Source organism: Ursus americanus, chromosome 22, assembly GCF_024610735.1.
Source record: "Ursus americanus isolate L20-20 chromosome 22, mUrsAme1.1.p, whole genome shotgun sequence".
NCBI classification, from domain to species: Eukaryota; Metazoa; Chordata; class Mammalia; order Carnivora; family Ursidae; genus Ursus; species Ursus americanus.
This window is the reverse complement of record NC_142148.1, coordinates 51962251-51982704: the sequence shown is the minus strand read 5'-3', so window position 1 is coordinate 51982704 and position 20454 is coordinate 51962251. Positions and strand designations below refer to the sequence as shown.

At 45.4% G+C, this 20454-nt stretch overlaps 1 protein-coding gene across 6 annotated transcripts in view; it reads left to right on the top strand.

Annotated features, from left to right (window-relative positions):
* LOC148108158 (focal adhesion kinase 1-like) overlaps positions 1 to 20454 on the top strand; it is a 95906-nt gene that overhangs the window by 17466 nt on the left and 57986 nt on the right. For 5 of the 6 annotated variants that reach the window (XM_087853859.1, XM_087853863.1, XM_087853861.1 and 2 more), the window contains one exon: positions 7757 to 7854. The gene's annotated coding sequence lies outside the window, so the exon portion shown is untranslated. Of the gene's footprint in view, positions 1 to 4520; positions 4638 to 7756; positions 7855 to 20454 lie in introns of all 6 variants that reach the window. The other variant, XM_087853860.1, reaches the window with a different exon arrangement.

Here is a 20454-nt window from a genome sequence, read left to right as displayed (position 1 = left end):
CGGCAGAGAGTACACCTGCCAGGGTTTGGTCAGGAAGACCCGGGCCATTCTCGACAATTAGTCGTACGGGGAATTAGAATCCATCCCTACCGCTGGGAGGGCTGGCAGAGTTGAAGAGAATGATGTTTCTCTTCATTTTGCCCACGTTGCCTCTTATTAGCGTTCCCTGCCCGCCGCCCTGAGCTGTAGCGGGAAGGGGTTTTGGGAGAAGTAGCTCTGCCATCTCGGTGATGCGCAGGAGCAGGCCGCGGTGGGGCTGCGGTGCAGAGTGAACAGCGGTCAGTCCAGCGCAAGGCCAGGCAGTCGGGCTGAGCCGGAGGGACAAGTTTTAGCTTTGTTAGCATAGAAGCAGCATTTGAATGAGCTTGCCTGGGAGGTAAGCATAGCTGAGAGGAGAAAGGACAGAGCCCTGGGCGACTCTGGAAGGAGGGAGCCATCGGTGGGGTAAGAAGAAAATCACGAGAACATGAGTGGGAGATCAGCTCTTGTCAGTTGTCGAAAGGACGAGCCCTGGGCTCTAATGATTGGATTGAGCAGTGCAGAGGTCGTTGGTAGTCTTAGAGGGAGAAGTTCATGGAGTGGTGGGGGCCAGAGCCAGTGGGTTTAAGAGAGAAAAGGAAAAGAAGAATTTGCGATATCGAGTATGTTGTGTGTATGCTTGTTTGTGGAATTATTTGTACAGTAGTTGTTTTAAAGTCCCTCTGGGCTGATTGTCATATTTGTTCCCTTCTTGATATTGGCTTGTGTTGATTTTCTCCTCCCACGGGAATTGACGCTTTTCTGGTTCTTCCTATGCTGAATAAGTTTGGGGTGTGCCCTCCCCATTTAGGATATCGTGCAAGGAGACTTTCCATTGTATTGAAATCTGCTGATTTTGGTCGTGGTTTAAATCCAGTCTTGCTTCCTAATCCCCCGCTGCAGTTTACTTTTCAGAGTGGTCAGAGAGCTTCTGCAGTTACTCTTTCCAGCCTTCCTAGTTGCTCTTTCTAGGAGAGGCAGGAGGGAATGTGCTTCGTCTTCCTTACCTAGATCTGGGACCCTTCGCTTTGCAAACTGCTTCCATTTGTCCAGGTAGTGATCTCCAGTTCCACCGAGGCCAGTGATGCCCGCACGACCGTGTCTCTTGATCACTTACCACTCCCAGGCCTTGCAGGAGGTTTCCTGCTAAGTACTGCACGCATTTGGTTCATGGGTCCTTCCTTTGGTGCCTCTCTCAGGTAGACAGAATGACCCTTAGGTATACCTTAGTAGCCCATTCGTTCATTTGTGTACAATTGAAGCGTTGTCTTGTCTTGAATATGTTAACTGTGCCTATTAATTAATTTGAGTAGAATAGTGTTTCTTTCGTATTTTTAATGAGCCTTTGCGCAGTGGAATTTTCTATGGATATTATTTACAGTGTAGAACAGAATGGTGGTTAAGAGGACGGGTGTTGGATAGGTCTTGCTTTGAACCTCAGATTCGATTCTTATTCCCTGCATGTTGACCAGGTTCCTTAAGCTCTAAATCTGTTTTCTTATCTGTTAAGTGGAGATTATCATAACTCTTTGACAAATATGACAGAACATAGTTCTTAGTACATGGCTAGTTAGGGAAGAATCAGCCTGAGGTTCAGCAAATACAGTTCCCAGTGATGTAGTTATTTCTGTTGTGGGGATTTAAAAGCTAATCTTATTCCCTGATGAGTTTGACCAGCGTATCTAAGAAGTGCAAGCAGTTGGTATTCACCGTGTACTCTGCATGTAGAACGGGCGATTTATTGTTGTTGTTGTTGTTCCTAATACCGGTTTTTCAGCAATTAGTAATATTGCCTCTTCATTTCCCTAATGTATTCACATCATCAGTAGCTTACTACCGGTTGGACCGCAGACCCTGTACCATGCGCTGGCACACAGATGAATGGGATGCAGTGACCTATGACCTATGAGCTGCTCCACTGTCTAGTATTAGAATGTGTTTGACTAGAAAATTATTTTGAAGCGTAAAGAAGCTTTTGTTTGCCCAGATAACTTTCATAATCATGTTTGCATTCTTTATACATTTTTGGTTTTTCAGAAAGTTTCTTCTGACCTGTGTTCTTCAGAGTACAGGTTACTACGGCTTGCTTGAGTGCAGAAACCTTTGGTACACTGAGCTTAGAGGAAGGGACACCTGTGTGAAGTGGTTATATATTTTGGACATTAGAGACCTTCACAGATAATTTAAATGGTTAGAATGTTGTGCATTGAGAAACAGTGGTTTTGGGCTTTATTTGGCAGTTAGCATCAAGCGGACCATTTCCTGCCAGGGGCTCAGCCTGCATGGTTAATTCAAGCCAGATATCTTATAATATGTCAGTATGTCATGTTGACTGTTACTCAGCTTTAGAAAGAATCTTTCTGTCATGTTTGCTTTGGAAAGCCCAAATCATGTCCATTGTTTTAACAGTAATAATATCTGGGTAACTTGGGAAGCCAGAATAGCATCATGATTCTAAGGTAAGCTGGTGTTTGAATGCCTGATCTCTCTCTCCCTTGTCTGCTGTGTGACCTTGGAAAATGTCTTAAGTTTTTTTGGACTTTGTTTTCTCACATGCAAAATGGAACAAGAGTAGTAATCAGTTAGGGCTGTGAGGATTCCAGAGCTGGTGCTTGTAAAGCACTTGGGAGAGATTGCTATGACACCACACCCTCTGCAGATGGCAGGTTGTCACTGTTGTCCGGGTGAGTGAGAGGTGGGTGTCAGGGACTGTCCAGGTTGGACTGTGCACTGAAACGAGACGATTAGAAGCAAAGTGATCGTGTGGAGTATGTTACCTGTTCAGGAAGCATAGATTCAGAGTGTGTTGTGACTGGTGGGAAATTCTCATTTGCATGTTAGGGGGAAGAGAGTTCAGAGTAGCCTGAGGACCCCGTGTACGTATAAATGTCCCCACTTATGCCAGAAACGTAGAGAGTGTCCATCTTACAAATACCTTCAAGGAGCTGGCAATTTATTTCATTGTATAATGAGCCAAGTTTAATTTTTCTTTGTCTGGAGCAAAAGAATGTAAGCATTTTAATTATAGGATTGGGGAAATACCTAGTTTTCTGCCCTAGTTGAACTAGTTCAAATTGTTATGCTTGTATTTTAGTAGTTCCATGCTGGACGTGGCCCTAAGCTGCCCGCTGTTCAAATGGCAGACATCCAGCAGGTCCAGTGTTGATAAATGCGGTGTTGCTATCTGCTTGAATTCTCCTTAAAATAGAAACTAGAGTGAGGAGCAATTATAAGGCCCTCAAGCCAGTGTATACGCTCATTTATTCATCATTAGGTCATTCACGCATCAAGTGCATGTGTTCTGATCGTGTGTTTTAGGTGTTCGGTCCAGTGCGCGCTGTTGGTTATAGAGTGGCGAACAGAAACCAGACGTGGGGAGTAACTGGGCTGTCTTGTGTTTGCGGTTAGTAAGGAGAATAAAGCCAGTTCCAGCGGACTCGCAAGATTTCCCTGAATGACATTTTCAGGTTTATACTCCTAACAGACAAGAGGCAATAAACAAACAAACAAACAACGACAGTAGAAAAAGAGGGCTTTTAAAGAGCAAATGGTACTCACCTGCTGCAGGCACTGGGGCTTTTTGACCTTCACTTTGGTTTTATTTAATAGTGCTTTAAATATTTGTCTGGGATGGCGGCGCTGAGGCTGCGGAACTTAGGCTGTCGTTGTCCCCAGAATCTTGCTGTTTGGGTGGAGGAAGACACTGACAGGCCCGATTTAACATCCGCTCTAGTTTGTTGCACGGGAAGCTCCACCACCGGAGAGTCCTGCGTCTCTCTCGTCTATTGCCTTGTGTCCTGGGGCCTGGGGCCGTGCATGGCATTTGTCAGCCACTCCACAGATACTGGTGTCATGTGAAGGCGTGCTGAGGGGGACAGGAGAGAGGTGTCTCACCTGGGGGAAGGGCAAGGCTCCCACCGCACATGCGTCCAGGTCATCCCGGGGAAGAAGGTCCAGGTGGAGGAGGTGTCAAGGAGGGCACAGGTTGTTCTGTACACCGAAAATGGCTTAATGTTGCTGCTTTGTAGGATTCACGGGAGATAGCATGACAGTCAGACTGGGCTTGATCATTCAGGGACCGACAGGTCATATCAAGGAGTTGGGATTTCCTCTTCTTCAAAAGGAGTAATTCTAAAGTACTAGAAACCAGGTGTCCTGATACCCAAGCCGGCACCCTTTTCATATTACACAATGCGTACAATGTCAAGCAAGTGTCATCAGGTCTTGGGTTCCATATCCATTAGTGATAGCCGGACTATTAAAGATCTGTAAGCCCCTGGTGAACTTTTCATCTTTTGGGGAGAGTGAGGATATAGGAGAAATATTTGTTTTCTCAGATGTGAAAAAAAGTTGAAACTCTTTAAATTTAAAGGCAAGCAAGGTCCATATGTCTTTGAATTCTAGTTCTCCGGAAGGATAGCAGGTATGTGTAGTAGATACTCAGTACCCGAATAAATGCAAAAAAATACAAAAACCCTTTGCTTTTGTGTATACTCTTGTAGCAGGCGTTGTACTGGACTCTGCAGGGTGATAACTGGATGAGAAATAATCCTCTCCAAAAGGTCTTTGCAGCCGAGGGAGGGAGACAGAGAAGTCAGTCAGTGATGATGGTACAGTGGGTAAGTCCTGTGATAGAGGTGCGCCCAGGGCATTATGACGGGTACTCATCTTTCTTCAGTCCCCCACATTCTTTTTTTTTTTTTTTTTAAAGATTTTATTTATTTATTCGACAGAGATAGAGACAGACAGCGAGAGAGGGAACACAAGCAGGGGGAGTGGGAGAGGAAGAAGCAGGCTCCCAGCGGAGGAGCCTGATGTGGGGCTCGATCCCATAACGCCGGGATCACGCCCTGAGCTGAAGGCAGACACTTAACCACTGTGCCACCCAGGTGCCCCATCAGTCCCCCACATTCTTAACCCTTTTTATACCTATTGTAATTTACCCCCTACCCCAGACCTATTTTCCCCATACCTTCCAGTAGCCTCTTAGTAATTTTTCTTCATGGTCATACAGACTCATCTCTTCTTCACATTTGATTTCTGGCAGACAGTTTCCTGGAGATCTCTGTTCTGTTCTTTTCCGAGCTGCTTGCTCCTTCGGTCTTTTATTGTGTTGTCCCTGGATGTTCCTTTGTTCTCATCGTTTGGCTTTTGTCCACAGTTGGATTTTATGTTTGTGGCAACTCTTGTCTTTGTCTTTCTTCACTGACTTCTTCCTTTTGGTGGCGTTAATTACTTTAAAAAGATAGTACAGTGTTTTTGGACAAGTTGAAGACAGCCTTCAGCATTCCCTCCTCTTGAGCAACACTGCTCCGGCTTGGACTTGTTTCCCTCTCTCCTGGTGCACAGACACCATTCTGGAATCTCCCTTCATCGTCGTCCTGAGGATTCCCTTATCCCTTCTAATGGAAGCTCATGCCTTGCTCATTTTTTGTTGATGCTCGTGTTTTGGTGGAAGACTTTCTCCAGGGTCTTTCTGACATAGGATGCTTAGGAGGCAAACCTTTTGGGACCATGCATGATTGAAACTTGATTGATGGTTTCGCTGGGTATAGAGTTCTGTATTGGAATTCATTTTTGTTCATAAATTCAAAGATTGCTCCATTGCCTTCTTGTTTTCATGTTACTGTTTTAGAATTCAGAAGCTATTCTCATTTTTCCTTCGTATGTAACTTGTTTCCCCTCCCATCTTTAGAAGCTTGTAGGAGTTTTACAATTTGTCCAAGTCTTTTGAAATGTCGTGATGGTGTACCTTGTGTGGTCGGTTTTTATCCACTGTGCTGCATATTCAGCGGGTCCCTTCATTCTGGTAACTGGGAGTTTTCAGTTCTGGGAATACTCTTTGGCATTACTGTGCTGAGGTTTTCTCTCTTGCTTTTCCTTATTTTGTTTTTCTGGAAGTCTTATTATCCGGAACTTGGCTGTCCTGGGCAAAGGTTGTAATTATCTTAATACCTTCTTCTTCTTCTTCTTCTTCCTTCCTTTGCTCCTCCTTTTCTGCCTTTTTTTTTGGGGGGGGGGGCTTTTTTATTCTCTGTTCAGGGAGAACAGAGAGAAACTTTTCTTTAGTTTATTATTTCTGATTTCAGAAAGGTTCTTTAGATTTCCAAGGGCTCTTTTTCTATTTTTCTAGAAGAACATCCTGTTTTTCTTTCTTGATTGCAGTGTTGTCTTACCTCTATATTATTGATAGTTTGTATAGTCTCTGTTTCTTTTAGGTTGTTTCCTTCCTTCTCCTGTCTGACGTGGTGGGGCCCTTTGACTTTTACATCAGGGTATTCTGGGTGGGCCATGTGTTGGGGGTCCCCAGGGTTAGTATCTTTAGATCTGTCTTTTGGAGCTGATGAGATTCCCCAGAAATATTCTCCAGTCTCTTTCCGGCACAATTCTGACTTCAGAATCTGGAAGCCAGCGGTGTGCGTGTATGGTCTGTTGTAGGAGAGCTGGAGAATTCACTGTTCACTGTATATACGGTCATTAAGTCCAGGTCTGTTCAGTGCAGCTGGGCAGGGTGACTTCAGTCCATAGACGCCTCTACTTTTCTGGGGAATGCCCCCTCCCATCTTCTTTCAGAGTGAGGGGGCATCACGTTGTGCCTGGCGTTGAGGTTCTGGTTTCAGCTTCCATGGCCTTCCCCGGCTCCTCTGTATTTGGGGCTATGTCTTCTTTACCCCCGTTCTGTCTACACTGCTGCTGCCACTTCTGGTCTTCTAGGACACTGCTGTGCAAGTGGAAGTGGTTCCCGTGTGTTCCACTGCTGAATTAGGACCTGGCTTTCTTGGGCCTGCTGACTCATTTACTCTACTTCAGTCTGTTATAGTTTCTGTCTCCTCCAGGTTTCTTCTTTTTACTTTTTTGTTTGGGTCTCAATCTTCCATGTTAGAAGATTTCCTCAGTACTTCAAAAATCTTGGCTTTTTTCTCCTTTCAGTTCTCCCTGTGCTGTTTCAAACATTTTTAAAAAAGATTTTATTTATTTACTTATTTGAGGGAGTGAGTGTGTGCACACGGGAGAGAGCAGAGAGCACAAACGGGGAGGGGCAGAGGGAGAGGGAGAAGCAGACTCCCTGTTGAGTAGGGAGCCTGACCTGGGGCTCCATCCCTGGACCCTGGGATCATGACCTGAGCTGAAGGCAGATGCTTAACAGACTGAGCCACCCAGGCGCCCCTGTTTAGAACATTTTTAAAAAATATCTCTTTAGTATAGTTTTGATGGAAGGCAGTGGAACAGATGTCTATACTCTGTCATTGTATCGTGCACTTATTAGCCAACCACACCCTGTTAATTTATGATTTTTGATATGTTTGAATAGTTTTCAGTTGCTTCACATGTATTTCTTTTCTTTTCTTTTTTTTTTTTTTTAAGATTTTATTTATTTATTTGACAGAGAGAGATACCAGTGAGAGAGGAAACACAGGCAGGGGGAGTGGGAGAGGAAGAAGCAGGCTCCCAGCGTAGGAGCCTGATGTGGGGCTCGATCCCAGGACTCTGGGATCACGCCCTGAGCCGAAGGCCCACGCTTAACGACTGAGCCACCCAGGCGCTCCTTCCTGTGTGTTTCTTAAGTAGAAATAGGTTTGAAGACAGGGTCGTGGTGCCCTCTTCTCACCCCTCATCCCAGGCGTTGCCCAGTAGGCTTGCGTGGGAGGTGATGGAACTGGCTGAGGGGTGAGTTCAGTAGAGCTTCAAGAAGTGAAAGGAAGGGGGTTTTAATGCGCATGTTGTCTCTCCTTGTCAGGTTCTCTGAGGACTATGGAAAGAGGAAAGAGAAACCGGGAGCATTTCCTTTAAACCCACGTTTGATTTCTTCACAGAGTTACCGTGGCCTTCAGAACTGTGAGTATGATTCTCTTGCTACATTTGTGTTTTGGTTTTTCCTTTTGTTTTGATTTTTCTTTCATCTGTCTTAAGGTTTCTTTGACATATACTAGAAACAAAGAAAAGCTAGTTGATTTTGCAGAGTAGGTGAGGGAAGAAATATTAGTTGTTTAGTGCCTTTTATGTGTGGAGAGAGGCAGGCAGGATGACAGTCCTGTCCCTGATAGTTGTGACAGTAGCAGCATGTGCCCTAGAAGAGTGCCCCAACAGGGTCAGCACTGGGCCATCCAGCTCCTAGGTGAGTCTCTGGCAGTAATCCCCTGAATGAGGCTACACTTTGCCCGTTTCACATTTGCATAACTGAAACAGAGGTTAAAGGTTACTAAGTTAGTAAAAAGCAAAGCTGGGATTCAGACTCAGTCTGGCTTTGGAGCCTGTGCTTTTTACTCGTGTTTTATTCTTATGGGTTGTGGATTCAGATGTTGGCTTGGCTGCTTACTTACTAACTCTTCACTAACTACCGAAACCTAGCTCTCTCTCCATGCCAACTCTTCACTGACTACTTTTTTTTTTTTTTTTAAGATCTTATTTATTTATTTGACAGAGATAGAGACAGCCAGGGAGAGAGGGAACACAAGCAGGGGGACTGGGAGAGGAAGAAGCAGGCTCATAGCGGAGGAGCCTGACATGGGGCTCGATCCCATAATGCCGGTATCACGCCCTGAGCCGAAGGCAGACGCTTAACCGCTGTGCCACCCAGGCGCCCCTCTTCACTGACTACGTAAACCTAGCTCTTTCCTCTGACAAAGGGTGCTGGTGATGGGACCGCTCTCCCAGGGTTGTGGTGAAGATGCCATAAGAAATGTGAAATGTGCTCAGCATTCACAAATGTTAGCAATGGCTATTCGGTGGCAGTTCCCCCACTTTAATGAGAGGAAAACTAAGCCCCAGAGATTGGGTTATTTGTGATTTGTTAATTTGTAACCTTGGCACTTGTGCTGCACTCCACAGTTGGGAGGTTATAGAATTGAGATTCTATTCCAGTTTGTCTTATTTCCAAAGACTGCTCTTTCTGGTAGGCCTAGTGGTAAATCGAGGACAGATCGTTGATAGAAGATTCATCAATCTGTCTTGTGGTATTAGCATTGGTAAGATTTTAGCAATACATTGCTTTGGTGTAAAAGCCCCATAAACTTAGACTTCATGGATTCAGAATTCAAAATCATTATAATTACGTTGAATTTGACTTTGGCAAGTGTGTTTGTCTTAGATGTCCAAGGGGCAGGAGCCTGGATTGTTTTTCCATTTCCTTCTGGGGGTCAGTTCACTTTCCTCCTTTGTTCTCCTTTCTCCCCCAAACCCACTTTTGTTTCTGCCAGGATTAGGTATTAGGGAAGGGAAGGAAAATTGTGTCACGAAGTTTCAGTTTCCAAGTAAGGCCTGGAAGTCTTGCTCCTTTTCTCTGATTCCTTCTACCCTTTCTTGGCTACGAGAGGCACCTGTTCTGTGTGCTGTGCCAGGTGTGACTCTGCTGTCTTTTGGAGAAGGCCATGCCCAGCTGTTTACATCCCTTGTCTCCTCCCCGCCCTTCCTGCACATTTCGATGTTTCTTCCTGTACCAGTGGGCTATATTTATTGGGTACAAGTCTGTTTCTGCATCTATAAGAGCAAAGATTTTGTTATTTCGTTTCTGCATGTTTTCTGCTTGACCCATGGGTAGTTTTCACTAAATGCTGGATGAAGTAGTGTTTAATGCTTGCCACAAAATAAGTTCTCTTTTCTTAGTGGATCCAAACAAGAGGGAGAATATCAAGTATAACTTTTCATCAGCATTAGCTATTAAAAATCGTTCGTCATGGTAGAGCCCAAGACAGTTTCATATTTAGCAGAAATTACACAAAATTTTTCTTCTTAATGTGATGTGCAGCGGAACGAATGCCTGACAGGGAACTGAGAGCCCGTTCTTTGCTCACTGGAACTTTGAGCACCGAGATATAATCTGCTGCTTCTAGTTTGGCCCTCCCCTCCCCTCCCCCCGTTTGAAAATATGTAAACCCAGGAAAAATACCTTATAACCAGTGTTTCTATAATTGTTTCCCCCAATTCTGGACAACTGGTGAGGCCACACGAGTAAGCCTGGCTTTGTACAGCATCGACTTAATGGTGTTCCTCTGAGATCCGGGGCCCTTGATGTACCTGAGTGCCCTGGTCCACTTGAGCCCCTGCAGGATGGATCAGGTTCTTGGTTCTTGATTTGTTTTGGGGTGTTGCATTCTTAAGGCAGAACTTGGGATGGAGGTATTTTACAATCAGAATTCTAGGAAAGCAAAGCAAAGTTTTGGAGGAGTTGAATTGCTGAAATATGTATGGAGATTATTTTCAGGGTTAATGGGGTGTGGGGAGGCAGGAGACAGAAAGGAAGGTTGCCCGGAGACCCATCTGAAAGCCCCCATTTGGTGAATAAAGATAGGTTATTTAGCGTCAGGGCAGCTGAGAACAATCGACATAGATTGAACTGTGAGGTTCTGGGGCTGTTTGTCCAAACAAAGAGTCGCTAGGGTAAGGAAGGCGGTGCTGGCTGTCGGCTCCGGAGGGCAGCTGTCCCTCCCTCAGTGTTGAGCCCTGAGATTCGGCTGAGGTTTGAAAGGCTAGTGTGTTGGGAATAGACACTGGTGGTGGGGGTTGGAGGGTCGGGGAGAGTAGAGGACAACCCGGAGATTGTCGGCACGCTGTTCAGGGAACCAGGTGAGCGGCAGCGGAGGCTGGGATTGGAGCAGGAAAACTGGAGGTGGTGAGAAGCAGTTGGGCCTTGGATGTATTTCAAAGGTAGAAGCTAGAAGCAGTAGGATTTGCTGACAGATTGGATAAGGCATGTGAGGACAAAGGGGAGGAGTTGAGTTGACTAGAAGGCTCTTGGCCTGGGCAACTAGATGGGGGGAAGGCTGTGGGTGGAACTTGGTTTAGAGGGGCAGATGGGAGGCTCACTGTAGGCGTTTTAAGTTTGTGATTCTGTTAGGGATCCAAGTAGAGATGTCATGTAGGCAGTTGTAAATAGCCATTTGGTGCTTGGAAGAGAAGTCTGAGCTGGAAGTGGCCATGAAAATGCAGTGACAGTCTGTGGTCACCGAGGGAGTGAGCACAGAGAAGACAAGCAAGCCTGAGCCTCGGGTCACTCTGCCATCGAGTGCTCAAGGACGAACATGAGCAGTGTTTGGCACAGAGGAGGTGTGAAGAAGACCACAAGCACTGGCACCATGGGAAGAAGGGAAGAAGTGTCCAGGAGGAGGATGTGATCAACTCTCTGAAGTGTCAGGAAAGGTCATGATGAGGACTGAGGTTTGGCCTTCGGGTTTGGCGACTTGGAGGACACTCTGGCAAGTGCTCGGCGCAGTGTGGGGGCGTGGTCAGAATGAAAGCCCGCCTGGACGGTGGTGTGAAGGGGGAGAGGGTAGTGAGACAGATTGCATCTGGGTGACTTAGGTGCAGGGTGTACGGTCATCCTCACACTTACTCACCGTCTGGGTGCTGAGCAACGCAGCCGGGTCCCTGAGGTCCGTGGTGGTGTCTTCATGTCACGGGCGGGGAAAGGTCAGGTTCAGAGCTTACAGTAGCTTTCTCAAGAGTACGGAGCCGGCAGGCTGACGCCAGGTCTCAGGCCATGCACGCTGTCCTCAGCTGCCCTGCGTCCTGAGGGTGGAGAGACACTGTTGAAGGGGGAAAGGGGGTAGCGTGGTTGTAAAATTGTAGGAAAACGCTTATGTCCTGCTGGAAGTGCTTCTGTTAGAGATTCTGTTTCTTTTTCTTACTTAGAAATTTCACTTCTATCAGAGGGTGGTACGTGCATGTGTTCAAATGTAAAACAGTGTTGAATGGTTCATGCAGAACCCAGCGGGCTCCTGTCCTGCCCTCCACCATCCGCCTCCCAGAGCTGCCTGGAATCCTGCTTATCTGTTTCTTGTAGCATTTCTGTCCACGGTTCCCAGCAATATCTATGTAGAGGCAGGGCCATCGATGCATCACTTTTAGAAAAAGTTACATTTTGAACTCCCATCTTCCCCCACATAGTTGTAGCACAATTTTTGTTTAGATCCATAATTTGGTGAATTGTTTTGACTTTGTTAATGTTGCTCACTACTGAGCTGGTGAATGTAGCATGATTATATTCCCTTTTAGTTCAACTTTTTGTTTTCCTGTTTTCTTGAGCTTAACAGTTGCCACTTTTTTTTTTTCTGTTTGCTTGATATTCTTAAGAGTTCTCACTCTCCCTGACAGTAAGGCCTCTTAATAAAATTTGCCATCTGCTCATGTGTATTCCTTCTGTCTTCACCCCCAGGGACATCTGTTTTCTTGCATGCTGGACAGGTTACTCTCCCATGGTAGCAGGGTTGAGGTGCGTAGGGCAGATCCTGCAGGAGCAGGCGAGACCGGGTAGAGAATCCTGATGGGGAAGACAGTGATGGGGAGCTCAGAGGGAGGGGGACGGTGTCCTCCTGAGGGAGCAGGTCCGGGCATGGTGAGTGGGGCTCGCGGTAGTTGGGGAAAGGCATTCCAGGTGGAGAAGGTGAGAAAAAGCAGAGCGGGACGAGATCGGTTACTTTTTGTTAACCTACAAAGCCTGTATTGTGGTGCCTCGCTAGGTGGTACATGTTAACTTAGTTACTGACTCTTCCTTTAAGACCTTTAAATAGATTTCCATGGAAAATGTGACATTCAGATCGTTAAACATCTGTCATAAATTTTTTATTTTTTGAAAGATTTTATTTTTTAAGTAATCTGTACACCCAATGTGGGGCTCAAACTTACAACCCCGAGGTCAAGAGTCGTACACTCTACTGACTGAGCCAGCCAGGGTCCCCCGTCATAAATTTTAATATTTTCTTAAAACCTGAGCATAGAATATATCATGACACTTAAATCCAAGAGATCATCTTAAACTGTTGATTTCATGTATTTGTTCATGGAAAAATCTTTATGGATATCCCGTCACTGAGGCGGCCCAGCCGGTCATCGTGCAGGAGTGCCTTTGTAGATTGGTGGTTGAGTCTCTTCCTATAGCAGCACACACCGCATTCTAGCTCTCTCAAGAGATGGGCCTCGGTTGGGCTCCCAGGGCCTGATCGCTTCCCTGGGAATTAATCTCCTTGGGCCTCTGCCACTCCTCTGGGATCGTGGCCATCCGGTCTGACAGCTTAAGTTGCTAATTGACTTGTGGGGAAGACAGATTAAAAATACATTTATATGTGAGCGTGTGAATTTATTTTATAATTGTATTTATGTAAATAATCTGGACATCTATACGTTTACAGTAAAAGGTGTTAAATGCTTTCCAGAAGAGTGATGAAGTTTTATGGGTGCCCAGCATGAGGGAACAGCTCGTGGTGCCTGGCACACAGTAGCCCCTCAGTGAGAATGAATGCTGAGCTCCAGTCTGTCCCCCGCTTGCCCTGATGCCAGCGATGTTGTGAGACACTGCCTCCTCTGCACGGGCCTCGCCCTCAGCTCGGCTCTGATGGGCTCCAGCCTCAGCACTGCCGGCTGGTGCCTCTTCATGCCACAACCCCCCGCCCCCGTTATGCTTTTGTTTCTCCTTTTCTGCTTGGAACATTCATTCTTTTTAAAGGGGAAACTTTGAGGGTTCTGCTCTAGGACATGGCTGTGTGTGTGTGTGTGTGTGTGTGTCTGCCTGTCTCCCTCTCTCTCATTTGGACCACAGGGCTGGGCTTTGGCATCTTTGTGCATCAGCTCTGCACACACAGGCTTAGCTGGTAACTCATTCAACTTTCTTTATTTGCTTGTCTCACTTCCTTGGTTGTCAGTTCTCGTGGGCCAGGTTCTAACGTTACTGCTTTTTGAATCCATGTGATCTGACATGTTATCAGCACTCAGTGATTGTTGAGTGAAAAAAATCCCGAATTGTTGAAATCTGGGGCATTTTTCTAAAGGAGGTGCTGTTTCATGCCGGTGGAGACGGTGGGGAGAGACTTCCATACTGTAGGAATTCTGGGGGCAAAGGCACTGGGAAACGAACTTGTGTGTGGAGTGTTTAGGCAAACATGGGCTTTCCTGCTGATTATAGTTGGAGGCTGCGTTAAGGTTCGTGGAGAGAGGTGAGTAGGGAAGGCTTGCTCCTCCGCCCACTGTCTCTAAGGGGTGAGGGCGGGGCTCTTGTAAGCCTTTACCCTGCCCCTAAAGATCTGTGCTCCCCAGGTGTGGTTCCAGCCTTTTTGTCTTATCCCTGTCCACCCACTTGACACTGTTCTCTCTTTTCCTGGGAGGCTCACCCACCATTTGGCTTTGCACACCTTGTCTACCTCTGTCCCCCGCTGCCTGGTCACCAGTGCCTTTCCCCTGTACCTGGGGACACCCTGGAAACCACCAAGCCATTCTAGCTTAGATTCCTAGTATGTGCTCCTTTCCTTGTCAATCCGAATTGTTGGTAAGCGTCAGTGAAATGTGCTTGCGCCCCCAGCATGTGGTAGGTGTACAGAAGAGGGGAGTTCGTGTTAAGTAGGCCTTTCTGGTGCTGCAAAGAGGCGGGCTGGGCTAGGGGACTGAACACATGGTGCAGGGTGGAGCACCGCAGTAGGGCAGTGCTTGGACAGAGACGGGAGCACAGCGTGGCCAGTGTGTTCTCCGTGAAGGGCTCACCTTTGCTTCTGAGGTCTTAACCGAGAGAGTACAGTGAGCCCCCTTTCAGCCCTAGTTTGAATATTATTAACATCAACTTCCTCATGCACAGAAATAATATGGTGGGTGTTATAATTTGTCTCTCAGATTGTTTCACTTTCCTCATTGTGTTTGGAGAAGAAGCTGCTGGTTTCCCCGTGTTCTTTTCATGTGCAGTTTTAGAGCTTTTCGTTTCACGTAGGACCTTCTCAGCGCGCGCCAGGCAATGTGTGCACCAGCTGATGCTTTATCGCAGGCTTCCGTCCGTCTGTCATGGCCCCCGCCCCCAGTCTCCTGGTTGAGCAGTAATTATATGAACCCGTAGAGTGTGTCGTCCCCCCGATCACCCTCCTCCCGGCACCACTGTCCCCATCTGTCCCGGCGCCCGCTCCTGCTCGCCCTTCTCACCAGCCGGCACACTCTGGGGTCTACTTGTTAGCGCTGTTTGCTGTCCTGCAGTGAAATGCACCGCCCCCCACCAGGCAAGGAACTGCTCATTCCAGATTAATGCTGCACCCCCAGAGCCTCACACTACTAGACTCCTGTAGTGAGCCGATGAGTAGATTGATGGATTTAGTCACCTTGTCTGCTTGCAGAGACAGAGGTTCAGATCACTAGAGGCAGATGAGAAGGGTCATGGAGGTTTTTGTGAAAATTAAAAACTTCTTTGTAGTGCCTGAATGGTTAGTGACACTGAGTTTTTAAAGCAGTTTTCACAAATCTTTCCTTTCAAATTCATCTGTAATTGTTCAAACTATTAGGAATTTATTGTAAATTTAACAGTTTTCTGTATTTCATAACTTTATCTGTTTTCAGTTAAAGAGAAAAATCCATTTTGAAACAATTATCACTGAGTGGTTTTGTTTTGCCTTTGAGTAATATTTGTATAAATGGTAGTGTGATTGACTGTAGCTCCCAGAGCGGAGGTTTATATGCCCGTCTACATTATCTTCTTTACCTTCTTCAGATGATACACGTCTGCATTTCTATACCTTTCTCCTGAATAGTTGTAGAAAATGAGTCCTATTCTAAATGTTTTATAGGAGTTTGATGTTGAAAACCAAGCAGTGGTGGTAAGTTTTTCCTTTGAGCGTGAAGACCAGCGTGCCGTTGGCTTCTTTCCTGTGCTCTGACGCTCCGGTGTGTGTGTGTGTCCGTGTCGCCCTCTGCGCACAGTCTGCGGCGGAGTCTTTGGTCAGGGGGCGGTGCTTTGCCAGTGACAGCAGCTTCCGCAGCTGACAGGCTTCGGGTTCCCTTCTGTTTCACCTGGGGCCCTGTCACATCTGTGCATCGATTTGGGCGAACTGGCCTGTGAACAATAGTGTGACTTCTGGTCAACCTGTCCAGGTAGCGAGGTCTGTGAGCTCCCTCAGTTGTGTGCGGTACGTCTCAGTTTGGAGGGCTTCGTGCTGTTCCAACGCTGTTGTAAGGGGCAGCGCTTGGCTTATGTGTGGCAGTGGTTCACCTTGTTCGTTTATCTCGTGGCCTTAATATAAATTCACTTATTGCTTCTGGTGGTTTACTGGAGCAAGTAGAAAATCCAAAGAAATCTATGCTTGTGTAATCTGAAAATAACCTTTTCTGTCCAATCTTTATGTCTTTTATTTCTCTGTCTTGCCCTCTTGCCTTGACCAGCACCTTCATTACAGTGTTCTTGTCACGTGCTGGCCTCAGGGAGCAAGTTCTCAGTGTCGAGTAGGGTTTAGTCCTCGTTTTGTCTTTGTTTTGGTAGAGGTCCTCCGTTGAATGTAAAAATTTTCCTTTTAACTCCTGGTTTTCTGAGAGGTGTTGTGTTTTTGTTTTTGTTTTTAAATCGTGAGAGGGTGTTGCATTTTGTCAAGTGCTTTTTCGGTGTGTATTGAATTGCTTGTAGAAATTTTCTGTTTTATAAAATAATGGGTGAATTACGTTTCGATTGTTGAATCAGCCTTGCATTTCTGAGGTAAATCCCACTTGATCATGTTGTATTATCCTTTTATATATTGTTAGATCGATAGGCAATATTTTGTTTAGGAAATCTGTATCTATTTGCGTGGGGGTATCAATCTGTCATTTTTTTTCTTGTGACCTTTTTGTGGTGCTCTCATTTCAAGTACCGCCATTCTCATAGAACAAGCTGGGAGGTGTCCCCTTACGTTTCCATTTGCATGACCAGTGTATGTAAAGTTAGGGACACTAATCTCTCGTGGCAGTACTGGGAGTCTTAGTCCCATTTGGTGGCGAGGTACTAGTCACAAAGGGCTGTAAAGCAGCAACAGGAATGTGTTATGTCTTGTGTAGTTGTATTCCAGGGATGGGGATGCACACACGCATGTATGTGTGTGCTCATGTAGAAAGCCGTGGAGCTCTGCGCTCGGGATTTGTGCATCTCACACGTTAGGCTCCAGTCCAGACTAGCAGAATTGGACCGTGTGTGCAGCCCCCACGCAGCGATGCAGCTCTGGAGGTCTGGCATTGTGCTCAGTTTGGAAAGGGAAGATCAGACGCATCAACACGGTATCTTAAGCCAGGTTCCTAAAGCCCAGGGAAAAGAGTATATATAAAATCTGAGATACGAGATTTTAAATGCTTAAAAATACCCTAATATTACACGTGTAATAAAGTGGTACAGCGTTAAAGGAATTTGTTAGAAAAAAATGCAGACCAAAACTTATAACAGAAAAGGAAACCATTTCCTAGAACCAGGGAGCAAGGAGAAGAATTGAGGCTTGAATGTTGAGGAAGGGGGCCGAGAGCCGCTGAGCAGGGATTCAGGGGATGAAGGGCGGCTCCTGCAGAGTCGGACTGGAGCGGGTGCCAGAGAGGCCCAGTGCTTCCTTCTGTGTGGCTCTGCTGCTGGGAACATCTGATGAGCTTCCGTCAGTGGCTGATGCCGCAGGTGGAAACATTTCAGACCGGAGCTGTGTTTACACCCCCATCGCTTATACTGTAATGTCTCTGTGCGGTGCTGTGAGAGGTGTCAGGATGTTGACGGAAGAAAGAGCTCTGCAGCAGTCACTTCCACAGGGAGGGTTCCCCTGATTTTCAGACACCTTGCTTTTCAGACTGTAGGTGGTTTCAGTGACCTGCAGATTTTATTTGGATTGCAGCTTGAGACTTTTTCACACAGTCTTGTTTAATGTTATGTAATGAGTTTAGGGGACGTGAATATAAAGTTTCCTTATATTTATGTTGGCCAGAAAAATGTTGTATTGAAAGATATACGTAGTCTGTCTTATATTAAAAGCAAACAAACAAAAACCAAGGAAAAAACTTAGGACCTTGTTAAGCAGGATGAGGCCGTATGTTGTATTTCCGCCAAGGTCTGTTTTGTTAACCATTTAAAATTTTTTTAAGAGAAACAAAATACTTCCAGAATATCATATACTAACTTTACTTTTCTACTGTGAAAATCTTACCTATTGTAAAGTTGACAGAATCATTGAGAAGATAATATCAGAGTGTCGGGTATTCTGTTTGTTTTAACTTTTATGTAAGATCATGATGGAATGGTGTACTGCTGGTATATTTTCAGTTTAGAAAAATGCATATTGTCTTTTTATAGGGCAAGGTTTAGCGGAAAATTCTTGGAACACTTGTGCTTCATTTGGTCATTGGGTTTAATTACAGATTTTAAACATACCAGATAGTATTATAGCGGGAATGATAGTCTGTTGTTTTCTTTTTTTGACAAGGATTCATAAAGCTTTGAAGTGTGGCAGGAAAGATGCTTTTTAGGGCTATGATAGGACTTTTGAAGTATTAATTAAATGGGGGGGTGCCTTTTAGGCTTTCCATTTTGAAAACAATCTTAGCATTTCCCTTTCATCGGCCTAGAGAATTCAGGTTATCCCTCCTAAGCACTGCTGCCACGGATTGGATGCTGACATATCTCTAATATATCTTGGTAATAAGCACTCTACCTTCATTATCTCCTCTAGGATGGTGGGTATTACTGCTTGTGCTCTGCAGACAAGGAGCCTCTAATAATTTAAGAGTCACTTGTTGGGAGCGGGGGAGGCAGGTATAGTCTTTAACATTAGTAACACGCACTGCTTCTCAGTCGGGATCTTGCTCGGACGTCACGGCTTGTGGAACCGTCACTGAGACTTGTTTCTTCGGTAGAATTCACAGCCTTCTTCAATTATAGGCTCAGGGACTAGATTGGGCTCATTCTTTTAAAGGTTTATTTGTGTGATTTAGGTGAAGTTTTAGGTGTCCTATAATCTCTAGGGTGTCTTGCCCATAGAAAGTAAATGGATGGCTCAAGGTAGAGATGCTTTAATAGTCTTGATAATCTAAGGGATGTGCCTACCTAACCACTGAAAGTCGTCAAAGCCATAATAGTTGAAATGCTATTGTAGTACATTATTTTCCCCATTGTAGGTTGTTAACAGTTTTACTATGGAAATTGCATTCTTTTTTTTTTTTAAGATTTTATTTATTTATTTGACAGAGATAGAGACAGCCAGCGAGAGAGGGAACACAAGCAGGGGGAGCGGGAGAGGAAGAAGCAGGCTCATAGCAGAGGAGCCTGATGTGGGGCTCGATCCCATAATGCCGGGATCACGCCCTGAGCCGAAGGCAGACGCTTAATTTAACGCTGTGCCACGCAGGCGCCCCTGGAAATTGCATTCTTGCACTCAGAATTGGGGATTAAGTGAAGTTAGCCACGCTTTCTTTCTCTTTGGCTCCCAGAATCCTGTGAGGGGTCTTTTACCTGATCCTAGCAGGAGATGGAAACGTTCTTTTATAAGGAGACTGGTCCAAGAGAAAAGGCAGACTAACGTTCTGGGGCCTCTAGCCAAGCAGCTGATTCTCTGCTCAGCGCAGAGATCATCAGGTCGCCCGCATGTACAGGGCTCCTCGACAACCAGGTGTTTAAAGACAGCCTCTGCAGCACAGCAAGAAGAAACAAGTGGGACAACACCAAACTAAAAATTTCTGTGCAGCAAAAGAAACCATCAACCAAAGGGCAAGAAAAGGGCAGCCTGAAGAATGGGAGAAAATATTTGTAAATCATATATCTAATAAAGGACTAATATTTAAAATATATAAGCAACTCATACAACTCGATACCAAAAAAAAAAGTGTTGATAAAAATGGGCAGAGGATCTGAGTAGACATTTCTCCAAAGAGGACATCCGGATGGCCAACAGATACGTGAAAATATGCCCAGCATCATTCATCGTCAGGGAAATGCGAATCAAAATGACCGTGAGGTATCACCTCACACCTGTCAGAATGGCTGTGATCACGAAGACGAGAATAACAAGTGTTGCTGAGGATGTGGAGAGAAAGGAGCCCTCATGCACACTTGTGGGAATGCAAACTGGTGCAGCCCCTGTGGAGACAGTATGGAAGTTCCTCAAGAAATTAAAAGTAGAATCAACCATATGATCCAGCTGTTTCACTATGAGGTATTTATCCAAAGAAAGTGAAAATACTAATTTGAACAGATATATGTGTACTACAGGATTATTTCCAATAGCCAAGACATGGAAGCAACCCAAGTGTCCATTAATGAGTGAATAGGTGGAGAAGATTGTGTGTGCGTTCGTACACACACATATAAATACATACCGTGGAGTATTATTCCGCCATTAAAATGAAATCTTGCCATTTGCAAGAACATGGGATGGATTGTGAGGACATTATGCTACATGAAATAAGACTAAAATTTCAGAGAAAGACAAATACCTTGTGATCTCAGTAACGAGTGGAACCAAAAAAACCAAAACAAACGAACAAATAAAACTAGATACAGAGAAAAGAACAGTGGTTGCTCAAGGGGGGCTTGGAGGGGTGGGCGAAATGGGTAGGGGGTCAAGAGGTACAGAATTCCAGTTATCAATAAGTTGTGGGGCTATAACGTACAGCATGCTCCCTGTAGTTGATAATATTGTAGTGTATACCTGAAAGATGCCGAGAGAGTAAATCTTAAAAACTCTGATCACAAGAATTAAGTTCTTT